This window comes from Suricata suricatta, chromosome 5 (genome assembly GCF_006229205.1).
Source record: "Suricata suricatta isolate VVHF042 chromosome 5, meerkat_22Aug2017_6uvM2_HiC, whole genome shotgun sequence".
Lineage (NCBI taxonomy): Eukaryota > Metazoa > Chordata > Mammalia > Carnivora > Herpestidae > Suricata > Suricata suricatta.
This window is the reverse complement of record NC_043704.1, coordinates 14,776,742-14,789,356: the sequence shown is the minus strand read 5'-3', so window position 1 is coordinate 14,789,356 and position 12,615 is coordinate 14,776,742. Positions and strand designations below refer to the sequence as shown.

The 12,615-nt window shown below is 45.9% G+C and overlaps 1 long non-coding RNA gene across 1 annotated transcript; it reads right to left on the bottom strand.

Annotated features, from left to right (window-relative positions):
• Positions 1-2,051: 2,051 nt before the first annotated feature.
• On the bottom strand, positions 2,052-4,187 carry LOC115291565. Its single transcript, XR_003908535.1, has 3 exons — positions 4,107-4,187; positions 3,075-3,253; positions 2,052-3,004 (listed from the first exon to the last, which is right to left on the bottom strand). It is a non-coding gene; the product is annotated as an uncharacterized LOC115291565 (long non-coding RNA).
• Positions 4,188-12,615: the final 8,428 nt, after the last annotated feature.

The window sequence follows — 12,615 nt, the reverse complement described above, 5'->3', positions numbered from 1 at the left end:
TTGTATTTGGGGAGAATTTATGCCAGAACTATGGGTTCTGATTCCTGATAAAGATGAGCTAACTTTCAATTGTTGTTGAGAAAAACAAGGCCTGATACAGAAGAGGACCCTAGTGGTCTCTTGGCTTGTCCATCCGCAGTAGGGTCACGAGGGAGGGATCAAGGGGGCTCCTGAGTGGCTCAGTCGGTTAAGCGTCCGACTTTGGCTCAGATCACGGTGTCGTGGTTGGTGAGTTAGAGTCCGGAGTCAGGCTCTGTGCGGACATCTCAGAAAAAAGATGGAGGGATTCAGAACCTCGAGGTTGAATCTCATTTCTGTCCCTCACTGCCTTTATTGCACTGTGCAAGTCACTACATTCTCCCCTCTGTGCCTTTATTTTCCCAATCTGTGAACTGGGAATGATAGTCGTAGAGATTCTGCTGACAATAAGATAGTGCACGAGAAAGCCCTCTGAAAATCACGCTGCTGCCAGCCTTGCTAAAGCACCTCTAACAAGTGTAAAGAGCCAGATTTCCAGATGATTCGAACATCAGAAATAAAAATGGTTATAAAACAACTTACCAAGAATCCCCCTCGTTGGTCATTTTGCTTGGGGGTTCAAACTATTACAAAATGCCATGGAGTAGGCTTACTTTAGAGATTGTGGAAGTTGCTTTTCAAGAACCCGTTCGGAAGGAACCCTGTCAGCTGGTCGCCAGCAGGAATGAGCCCAGTAGGGACTCTAAGAGTGCGTTAGTGACACCTGCTGGCTAGGGGTGGCATGACATGTGTGCTCTGCACACAGGTGGTCTGGAACCCCTAAGTGGAGAACCTGGGAAACCTGGGCTGGAAAGAAATCTTGGAACCTTGATCCTCGATGCTCCAAGTGCGGTCCTTGGGCCAGCAGCCCTGGCATCGCTGGGAGCTTGTCGGAAATGGAGAATCGGAGTGCATTTCTATGAGAACCTCCAGGTGACCATATGTGCATAGAATGCAAGAAACATGTTCTGGAAGATTTAATCTAGTGATTAAGGATCACAGGGCAATTCTAGAAGTAGAAAGCTACTTTACTGGGGCACCTGGGCGACTCAGTCTGTTAAGCATCCAACTCTTGATTTTGGCTCAGGTCATGATCTCATGGTTCATGTGTTCAAGACCCCCATCCGGCTCTGTGCTGATGGTGTGGAGCCGGCCAGGGATTTTCTCTCCCTTGCTCTCTGCCCCTCCCTTGCTCTCTAACTCTCTCTCAAAATATATGGAAAAAACTTAAAAGAAAACTATTATTATTTTTTAAATTGATTTATTTTGAGAGAGACAGAGCGTGTGCACAGCCAGACAAGTGGGGGAGGTGCAGAGAGCAAAGGAGAGAGAATCCCAAGCAGGATCTGCCCTGTTAGCTGGAAGCCTGATGCAAGGCTCAAACCCACAAACTGTGAGATCACGACCTGAGCAGAAATCAAGAGTCAGACGTTTAACTGAATGAGCCACCCAGGCATCCCTACCATTATTATTTTTTAAAGATTTTAACATTTAATTAATATTTTGAAAGCAATCTCTACACTCAACGTGGGGCTCAAACTCAGAACCCTGAGATCAAGGGTTGCATGTTCCTCTGACCGAGGCAGCCAGGCACCCCTAGAAGTAAGAAGCTACTTTGAAGAAATGATAAACAAAACCCAAAATCCAAAGGCCAAACCAAAACAAAACAAACACCAAGTAGGAACAGCAACTGCTGGAAAGTTTAGTGCTACTGCTGGTCCTGGTCAAGCCATGAGCCACACCAGCGAGTAAACGGAGGTCTCCCAAGACCCGACCCCACAGTCCCCGCCCCACAGCCCCCACCTCCCATGACCACCCTGCTTTTTCTTAAATCATACTTCCTACTTATTCTCTTGAAGGCTTTTTTCCTTCCACAGGATCATTATTACAATTTTATAACAAAACACCTCAGGGAAACAGGATTCCCACTGCAGAGCATTTTAATCTTTTCTGAATTACTGTCTCGGCGTTCCATGGTGGTAAGCAACAGAAATGAATCCTGGGTGAAATGTAAGCAATAAATAAGAAGTACGTAAGTCAATACATACAGTTTATTGGACTAGTATAGTTTATGGAACAAAGGAAAAGCTGAGCAATGAGGTCTGGGGAAGGGCAGGAAGCAGGGCACACCAGGGGCTGGCATTTCCAAGCAGTACCCATGGGACCCACCCTGTGCCAAACGTTTTCGGCCCTGTGTGTGTGTCGCTGATCAGCTTGCTGATTCTCAGGATGGAGGGCCTGCTTGGCTTAGCTCGGTTCCTGCTTGGCCCTTGGAGAAGGAAGGACAAGGCTTCTAGATGTCAGGACTCATCAAAACAGTACCCGATGAGCGTATCTGGGTTCAGCAGGTGTCATAGCCAGCATCCATTCCGATTGAATGGGTGTGGCAACACCCATGTCACCCAGTTCTGACACACTCTTGACTGTCAGCCCCAGAGAGGGTGGACCCCCGAAAGAAAACCGAAATGTTTGAGCTGAAAAGGAAGGCATGCGGGAAAACAAGGAAGCAGGCAAGACCCCACAGCCGGTCCCTGAGCACCTCTGGACTGTGAATCCGGGCACCGGGGTCCTGATTGACGAGGAGATTGGGGAATGGATTTACTCGAAAGCCCACGGGCTTATTATTCCAGGGCGTATCCGCTTGGAGCCGCTGCTGCCGACGATCGGAGTGTTGAGAAACATCGGACGATCTGCGGTTCTTCAAGGCAAATGTGCTTTCTCGCAAATTAACCGGTCAGAAGGGCCTGTGCCTGCCAGGACCTTCCGGCATGGGTCTCTCTTTCACGTGGACACGCATTCACGGGAAATGCACCGCAGAGGGTGAGGGTCTTTCTTTTCTCTTTGTTAAACAAGAGGGCGTAAGAAAGGATCGCGTAGCTATAGCTATGACGCACACTGTCACCGAAGCCCCGTCACCGTTCTCGGGAGAAACATCGCGGAGAATAAAGAGCTGCAGTCCCGCGGCAACGCTCGACCGTAGGAGCCTCTGAGTGGAAGGATGTTCTTTGGTTAGAAATTCATGCTCACGAAGGGATACCATCTACCGAGTTACTCACCATTCACTGCGGATAACAAAGTCAGTGCGCGGCCAGGGGAGACGAGATCAACCATGTAGCCTTTCTGCCTCCTTGGAATTTTGCAAGGACCGGCGACGTCCTCATGAAGTAAAAGGAATGAAGCCGTGTATCACAGAGAGGACTCTGGGCCATGCCAGTCACCTTACGAAGCTTCTTACCTGCAAGAAAGCATGTTTTTCTTTTTTAAATTTTTTTTTAATTTTTATTTTTGATACAGAGAGAGACAGAGCATGAGAGGGGGAGGGTCAGAGAGAGAGGGAGACAGAGAATCAGAAGCAGGCTCCAGGCTCTGAGCTAGCTGTCAGCACAGGGCCTGACGTGGGGCTCGAACCCACGAACGTGAGATCTGACCTAAGCCGAAGTCGGAGGCTTAACAGACTGAGCCACCCAGACGCCCCAAGAAAGGATGTTTTTGAATGTTCTGTGCACTCATCACACTGTGTACATAGCTATAATAATAATAATAATAATAATAATAATAATAATACAGCATGAGGGAAACACACCCATGTACTTCCCTAGACGGCTCTCTATAAACAGTGCTGGTAGATTCATTAAGTCTATTTGAAGTCTGAGTTCTCTGCCTCAAAGCTGTTTCATGAGGTAAAAGAATCTTTTTTTGGATTGTTGGGGAGGTTTGACATCTCGGGCCCATGTAACTCACAAACGCACATTTCTTTGAATCCTCCTGTTTCATCCTGAAAATCCAAGTGATTTTTGCATTCTGGGTCATAATCTATCTTTGCATATTTTAAAAAATATTTTAAAGTTTATTTGTTTATTTTTGAGACAGAAAGGGAGAGAGAGAGAGAGAGAGAGAGAGAGAGAGAGAATCCCAAGGAGGCTCAGGGCTGTCAGCACAGAGCCCAGGGCAGGGCTTGAACCCACGAACTGTGAGATCGTGACCCTGGGGGAAATCAAGAGGCAGGCACCTAAACAACTGAGGCACCCAGGCGCCCTGGAAGCCACCACTTCTGTAGTTAGTATCTCTGGGCCCTCTCAGAAACTTACCTTGGAGACTTTCTTTTAGAACTCCCATCTCTGGTCCACAGACTTTGGGGAACGGGTCCAGAAATGAAGGCCTTGAACTGAAAGCAGAAGCACAAGAAAAAAGGATCCGTGAGTTTATTCTTTTAACACCAAATCCTGGATAAGGTCCCTTTCCACCCTCTGTTCGGTCTCTGTCTGAGCAGAGCAGCGGTAGTGCGCACCGGCTCGCTGGCCACAGAGCCCGTCCGTTTCTGTCTGGCCTCATCAGGGCCGGGTCTTATCAGGAGCTCAGAGGGATAAATGCTCTCCCAGGCGATCATATTCAGATTGGAAAATATCTTGACAGGCTGGAATAATGGATGAAATCTAACATGTGAAATTTCATCCAGATACATGGAAAGTCGGGCCCACAGGTTCAGAATACCAAGTGCACAAAAATAGCTGATCTTACGGAAAAGGCCTAGAACATTCAGTTCGCTACGGTCTCCATCTGCACCAAACCCATCGACAGGATGGTTCCCTGCGCCCACCCAACTGAAGCAATCTTGGTGGGGGCTTTGCTGGATGAAGCTCACCAGAGCCAGAGAAGAGGACTTGCCACCATCCTCTGGTGGTGTCATTAGTGTGACGTGAGTGAAAGGAAGCAAAGCAGATGAGGCCAAAAGGGAAAGACAGGCCTCAGGCAGGCGAGTGGTGACTGTACACTCGTGAAAGGATGAGAACAAGGGAAATAATGTCTTAGTTTTATTGCTAAACCAGTTTTGGGGCGCCTGCCTGGCTCAGTCCGTTGAGCATCTGACTTCGGCTCAGGTCATGATCTTGTGTCTCATGGGTTCCAGCCCTGCAACGGGCTCCGTGCCGAGAGCATGGAGCCTGCTTGGGATTCTCTCTGTTCCTCTCTCTCTCTCTGCCCCTCCTCCACTTGTACTTTCGCTCTCTCAAAATAAATAAATAAATAAGTAAACACATTTATTAAAAAAATAGTTTTGATAAACCCCTGAAAGATCCTGAGGGTCCCCAGAGGTCCCCACAGTTTTGAGAAAGACCACCTTATGGCTTCTCTGGCTTCAGGCACAGCATCTAAGCTGAAAGCAGGAGGAGGAAAACAGTGAGCAGGCCACACAACCCTCTTCCCAAGGGAGGAAAAGCTTCCCTAGCAGTTCTTAGCTCTTCCGTTCGTGCCTCACTGGCCAGCATAGTCACATGACCACAGTTAGCTGTTGTCCAACATGAAAGCAAAGTCCAGAACCAAACAGATGTGTTTTGAAATTTGGAAGGAAACAGAGACAATCCAGAGAACAGAATAATAAGACTTTTAAACCCATAACCACTTTTTTTTCAGAGAAGTAAGAGGACAACGTTGGGTCCTTAAAAATAAGAACAACAGACTCTTGGGAGCCTGGGTGGCTCAGCTGGTGAAGCATCCAACCCTTTTTAAAAACATTTTTTTGAAATGCTTATTTATGTATTTATTTATTATTTTTTTAGTGTTTTATTTATTTTTGAGACAGAGAGAGACAGAGCATGAGCGGGGGAGGGGCAGAGAGACAAGGAGACACAGAATCAGAAGACAGGCTCCAGGCTCTGAGCTGTCAGCACAGAGCCCAATGCGGGGCTCGAACCCACGAACGTGAGATCACGACCTGAGCCGAAGTCGGAGGCTCAGCCGACTGAGCCACCCAGGCGCCCCAATGTTTATTTATTTTTGAAGGAGAGAGAGACAGAGCATGAGGCAGGAGGGGCAGAGAGAGAGACACACACACACAGAATCCGAAGCAGGCTCCAGGCTCTGAGCTGTCAGCACAGAGCCCGACACGGGGCTCGAACTCACGGACTGCAAGATCATGACCTGAGCAGAAATCAGATGGTCAACTAACTGAGCCACCCAAGTGCCCCCCAGAATCCAAGTCTTTCTTTGGCTCAGGTCATGATCAGGTTCATGGGATTAAGCCCTGTGTCAGGCTCTGGATTGACTGTGGGGGGCTTGCTTGGGATTCTCTCTCTCTCTCTCTCTCTCTCTCTCTGCCCCTCCCCCCCCAAAATAAATAAACTTAAAAAACCCACAATATACTATTAAAAATATTTTGTAGCTGAAAAACCCAACCAATGGATTGAGAGAAAAATTTGTGGAAATTTCCCGGCGGGGGTGGAGGGGATATAAAGCAAGTAAACAGAAGAGATATGATAAAAAAATTTTTTTGAAAGCATAAATTCATGAACATCCAAATCCTGTAAATTGTAGAAAGAAGTGAGAGAATAGAAATCACCATATAAAATTTCAAGAAAATGAGCATTCTAAGAGTGGTTCAGGAGTTGAGAACTGAGTTTCCTGGTACAAAAGCCTATTGCACACCTTGGAGGAGGCAGAAAACTTCTACGAGATGTGTCATTATGGCACGTTCAAATTCTGCAGATAAAATAAGCTCCCGAAGGCAGAGAGAGGGGGAGGGCAACAGAGAGACAGAGAGAGACAGATTTTGAGAGAGAAGTCATATGCAAAAGAAATGTGAGAATTAAGTCAGCCATAGATGGAATGTTGGGTTGAAAATAATTTGCCTTCAGGGCACCTGGTGGCTCAGTCGGTTGAGCAAGTCTAATTCTTGTGTTCAGCTCAGGTCATGATCTCACAGTTCATGGGTTTGAGCCCCATGTCAGGCTCCACACTGCCAGTGCGGAGCCTGCTTGGATCCTCTCTCTCTCCCTCTCACTTCTCCCCTCCCCTGCCGGCTCTGTCTCTCCAAATAAATAAATAAACTAAAAAGAAAAAAAAGAATTTGCCTTCAGAATTTTGAAAGCACTGCTTTGTCTTCTAGCTTCTGGGATTGCATCCTGAGTTTTGTACATGAGCTCTCTCTCTCAAAATCCTTCTCAAAAATCTCTCTCCATCTCTCTGTCTTGCTCTCCATATATATATACACTAGGAGATGGGTACAAGGGCCTATTAGGAAAAAAAAAGCTCTTACAGACTTCCGGAAGAGCAAAATCTTGTACAAAAAAGGAAGCATGGCCATGAGACCACTTGGCTTTCCAAGAATTGATATTTTGTACAATCATAATACGTAGACCCTGAAACATCAACTTAACCCCGAATCATCATGGAACTACTGGAATGAGAAGAAGGCAAAGAGGAGTAGTAGGTGCCTTCAAGGGTCTGAATGAAGGACCCCGCCCTACACCAAATATCTGTGTTCCCCCCAAATTCATATCAAAATCCGAAGCTCCAGTCTCTGAAAGCCTTTCCCCTCGTGAATGTGAGAAACGCCCTCATGAAAGAGACCCCAGGCGTCCCCCTCTCCCTCTGTCACGTGAGGTTCAGGTGAACTGTCTCTGAGCCAAGAACCAGGTCCTCACTGAACCTGCCAGTGTCATGACCTTGATTTCCCAGCTTCCAGATCTGTGAGGAATGCATTTCTGTGGTTTATTTTTAAATTTTTTAATTTTTTAATTAAATAGTTTATTACCAAGTTGGTTTCCATATAACACCCAGTGCTCTTCCCCACAAGTGCCCCCCTCCATGACCATCACCCCCTTCCCTTTCCCCCTTCCTTCTTCAGCCCTCAGTTTGTTTTCAGTATTCCAGAGTCTCTCATGATTTGCCTCCCTCCCTCTCCCTAACTCTTCGCCCCCCTTTCCCCTTCCCATGGTCCCCTGTTAGGTTTCTTCTGTTAGACCTATGAGTGACAACATATGGTAGCAATTTCCTAATTTTTTTTAACATTTATTTATTTTTGAGAGAATGCAGGCAGGAGAGGAACGGGGGACAGAGGATATGAAGCGGGTCTACACTGACAGCAGAGGGCTCGACCTGGGGCTTGAACTCAGAACCACGAGATCGTGACCTGAGTTAAGTCAGACACTCAAATGACTGAGCCACCCAGGTACCCCAAATTTCCATTGTTTATAAGCCCCCCAGTCCGTGGTATTCAGTTACAGCATGCCTAAAGGACTAACCCAGACCCCAGAGACAATGTCCAAAGTGCCAAGTAAAGAAGAAGCTGTATCTGAAGCATTTGCAAACGTCTTGGGTCCAGCAGTGGGAGAAAGAGGAGGGTTGGGGCCCGGGGGTCAAGGTAAAACAAGATTGGCTATGAGCTGGTCATGATTCATGGGTCATGGGTGATGGGTATGTATAGTTTGTTATAATGCTCATCTGTTTGACGTTTTTCTTTTTTTTGACTTTTAACATTTATTTTTGACAGAGAGAGAGACACACACAGAGTGCTAATGGGGGAGGGGCAGAGAGAAAGGGAGACACAGAATCAGAAGCAGGCTCAGGCTCCGAGCTGTCAGCACAGAGCCCAACATGAGGCTCGAACCCACAAACCGTATCATGACCCGAGCTGAAGTTGGATGCTCAACCGAATGAGCCACCCAGGTGCCCCAAGTTTGACATTTTTCATAATATAATTGTAAATACAAACATAAACAAAGAAATAACAGTATGAGGGATCTACCAGAAGAAAGAGTTAAAGTTTAGAAAGAGATGCTCTGGAGTGGGACTGGCTGGAACAGGGAGATGCTGATTTCACTGCTGTGAAGAAATATGTTGTTTTAAAAATTACTGTTAAGGGGCGCCTGGGTGGCTCAGTCGGTTAAGCCTCCGACTTTGGCTCAGGTCAGATCTCACGTTCGTGGGTTCGAGCCCCGCGTCAGGCTCTGTGCTGACAGCTAGCTCAGAGCCTGGAGCCTGCTTCCGGTTCTGTGCCTCCTTCTCTCTCTGCCCCTCCCCGTCTCATGCTCTGTCTCTCTCTGTATCAAAAATAAATAAATAAAACATTAAAACATTTTTAAAAATTACTGTTAAAAAAAAAGGGATGAGTCACTTTTCAAGACTAGAAAACCATCAGGTGGAAAACAGAAATCTGATTTTTTCTCACTATAACAGAGCATTTGTTAACAAGGGAAACTGTCCGGAATTAAATGGGCTGGCTTGGAGGATGGCTGGTTTAAGGAAGGCAGGATAGGAAGGCGCCAGGCTGGCTCAGTCGCCAGAGCACACAACTCTTGATCTCAGGTTGTAAGTTCGAGCTCCACATTGGATGTTAGAGATTACTTAAGACTAAAAAAAAATTCTTTTTTTTTAAAGTTTATCGGGGCACCTGGGTGGCTCAGTTGGTTGGGCACCCGACTTCAGCTCACGTCATGATCTCACAGCTTGTGGGTTCGAGCCCCGAGTCAGGCTCTGTGCTGACAGCTCGGACCTTGGAACCTGCTTGGGATTCTGTGTCTCCATCTCTCTCTGCCCCTCCCCCACTCATGCTCTGTTTCTCTCAATAATATATAAACATAAACAAAATTTTAAATAAAGTTTATTTATTTTTGAGAGCGAGAGAGTGAGCAAGCGAGAGAGAGAGAAAGAGAGAGACAGAGAGAGAGAGAGTTGAATGCACAACCCTGGAGATCAAGGGTTGCATGCTCTCTCAACAAAGCCAGCCAGGTGCCCCAAGAACTCGCTTTTTGAGAGACTGACCCAGGTGGGTGACGTTGGCTGTGGACGTGGCCGTGGAGACACTGCTTCTCCATTGGCGGCCAAGCGACTCACGTCAACGCAACCCCAGATCCTGGCCTCAGGGCTACTGCTCTCAGGACCTCCTCCCACTAATGAAGGCTCTGAGGAGGGGCCGCATGCCCCTTAGAGGGTGTGTGGCCAACAGTGCCACCAAGTCTGACAACGCAATGCCTCCCTGTGGCTCTGCTGCCCTCTTCCTTGCTGCCGCCAGCTGCTTTTTTCAGACTCAATTCAGTGCAAGAGGAACTGAACACAGCAGTCGGCTTCAGGAGCCTCCCTGTTGCCATGGGTTACATGAACTCAAAACTAAGGATGGAACCAAAACAGCCCCTCACATATCAGCCCTCAAGTGGGAGGCTAAAACAAGTGCTCCAACACCTTCAAAGAAATCGAGTGATGTCATGAGGAGGGACAAATGCTGGTTCCGAACGCAGTGGCAGCAGCCAGCTGGATGACTGCTGCCTAGAGCTGCAATTTGCTAACGGCTGCTAAAAATGTTCTCTGTGCAGTGCTTGCAGATCCGTGGCAAATACCCGGAGCAATGAGAATGGATGTCTTGAACTTCAGTCTTGTGGTATCCAATATGGCAGCCACTGGCCACAGGCGGCCGTTGAGACTTGAAATGTGGCCGGTCGGAAGGAAGATCTGCTGCTAAGATAATGGCCATGGTGGGCGGGTAGGGGACCAGGTGTCGGTCCTTCCTCTCACTTATCAAAATAAACCCCTGAAGGATTAAAGAGTTAAAAGAGGAGCATCTATAGGAGACCAAGTGACTTTGAGTAGTGCAGGAGTGTCTAAGAATATGAACACAGAAGAAATCACAAAGAAAATGACAGATTCAAGTACAAACAAATTTAAAAGATAGAGGGTTTTTTTCTGACAAGTATTAATCTTAAAAAGGAAAAGAAATGGCCTTCATGCCAGGTAGGTACTTTTAGAAATATCCTCTTTAAAAAAAAAGAAAGAAAAAAACCCCACATTTTTATTGAAATATTTTTCAAAAAATATTAATTTTTTAAAGTTTCTACTTTTTGTTAATGTTTTACTTATTTTTGAAAGAGAGAGAGACAGAGCATGCACAGGGAAGGGACACACAGAGAGACAGAATCCAAAGCCTGTCAGCACCAAGCCTGACACGGGGCTCGAACTCACAAACTGTGAGATCATGACCTGAGCCGAAGTCGGACACTTAACCGGCTAAGTCACCTAGACGCCTTGACAAATATTAATTTAAAAAACAAAAAGAAATGAGCTTCAGGCTAGGTAGGAACTTTTATTTTATTTTAATGTTTATTCATTTAAATTTTTTTTAATGTTTATTCACTTTAGAGAGAGAGCAGCTGAGCAGAGGAGTTGGGGAGGGGCAGAGAGAGAGGGAGACACACAATCCGAAGCAGGCTCCAGGCTCTGAGCTGTCAGCATAGAGCCCGACGCGGGGCTTGAACCCACAAAGTGTGAGATCATGACCTGAGATGAAGTCAGATGCTTAACCAACTGAGCCACCCAGGTGCCCCTAATGTTTATTCATTTTTTAGAGAGAGACAGAGAGACAGAGAGAGAGAGACAGAGAGAGAGAGAGAGAGAGAGAGAGAGAGAATGAGTGGGGGGATGGGCAGAGAGAGTGGGCAGCCAGAGAGGAAGACACAGAATCCGAAGCAGGCTCCAGGCTCTGAGCTGTCAGCAAAGAGCCCAGTGCGGGGCTTGAACCCATGAACCACGAGACCATGACCTGAACCAAAGTGGGATGCTTAACCGACTGAGTCACCCAGGTGCCCCTAGGTAGGTACTTCTAGAAACATTCTCTCTTTTAAAACAAACAGAGAAAACATTTTTATTGAAATGTAATGAACACCCCACTGAGCTGACACGTTCATTATACATATTGCAACGTGGTTACCACCATAGCAACCAACTAACACCTCTATCACGTCATGTAACTATAATTTCCTTTCCGTGGTGGCTACAGTTAAGATCTAGTGTCTTAGCCACTTTGAAGTTTGTAATATAATACTGTCTATAATCCCCATGTTGTGCATTAGATCTCCAGGACTTAAATGCCCACCAGTTGCTAGTTTGTAAGAAGCGTCAGCTTTTATAAAATTGTAGGTATAAATACAATTTAAAACCACATAAAAATGGGAAATAATTTTTCATAAAGGTCACATATAAAGTACACAGAAAAACTAATGATCTTTTAAAACCCCAGCAGCAGAATGACCAAGTCCCAGAGGAAATACAGATGGCTAATAAACATTAAAGTGTTCTTTCCTACAAGTAATCAAAGGAAAGCAAATTAGAACCGCCATTAAAAGTTTAAAAAGTTAAATCAAGGGAAGTTTAAAACACTGTTTATTACGATTCAAGTTAACAAACTTTTGTTTTTGATGGAAGTCATACACAGCTGATGGGAATGTAAACAGGGAAAAATCCCTAGAAAGCAACTTGCAAAATAGATCAGGAGTCTCAAAGAGTCTAAAAACGTTCTACTCTTTGACATGGAAATTTCACTTCTAAGGAAATTAACAGACCGATTTATGTGCAAGGATGTCCATATGTTCACTATTCATAATGGCAAAATAACTGAAGCAGCTTACAATATGCAAATAAACTATCATACCACCATTAAAAAAAAAAAGATGTGCTGTAAGCACAAAATGCAAACTGAGTTTCAAAGACTCGGTATGAAAAAAGAATATGAAAAGATCGCATTAATATTTTTAGATCAACTCTGCATTGGTTGACACACTGCATAAAATACTGAGTTATGTGAAGTATGTCATTATAGGGGCGCCTGGGTGGGTCTGTCGGTTAAACAGCTGACTCCTGATTTCAGCTCTGGTCATGATCTAGGGGTTCATGGGTTTGAGCTCTGTGCCCAGCTCTGCACTGACAGTGTGGAGCCTGCTTGGGATTCTCTGTCTCCGTTCTCTCTCTCTGCCCCTCTCCTGCTCATGCTGTCTGTCTCTCAAAACTTAATAAACATTTAAAATATATATCTTGGGGCACCTGGGTGACTCAGTC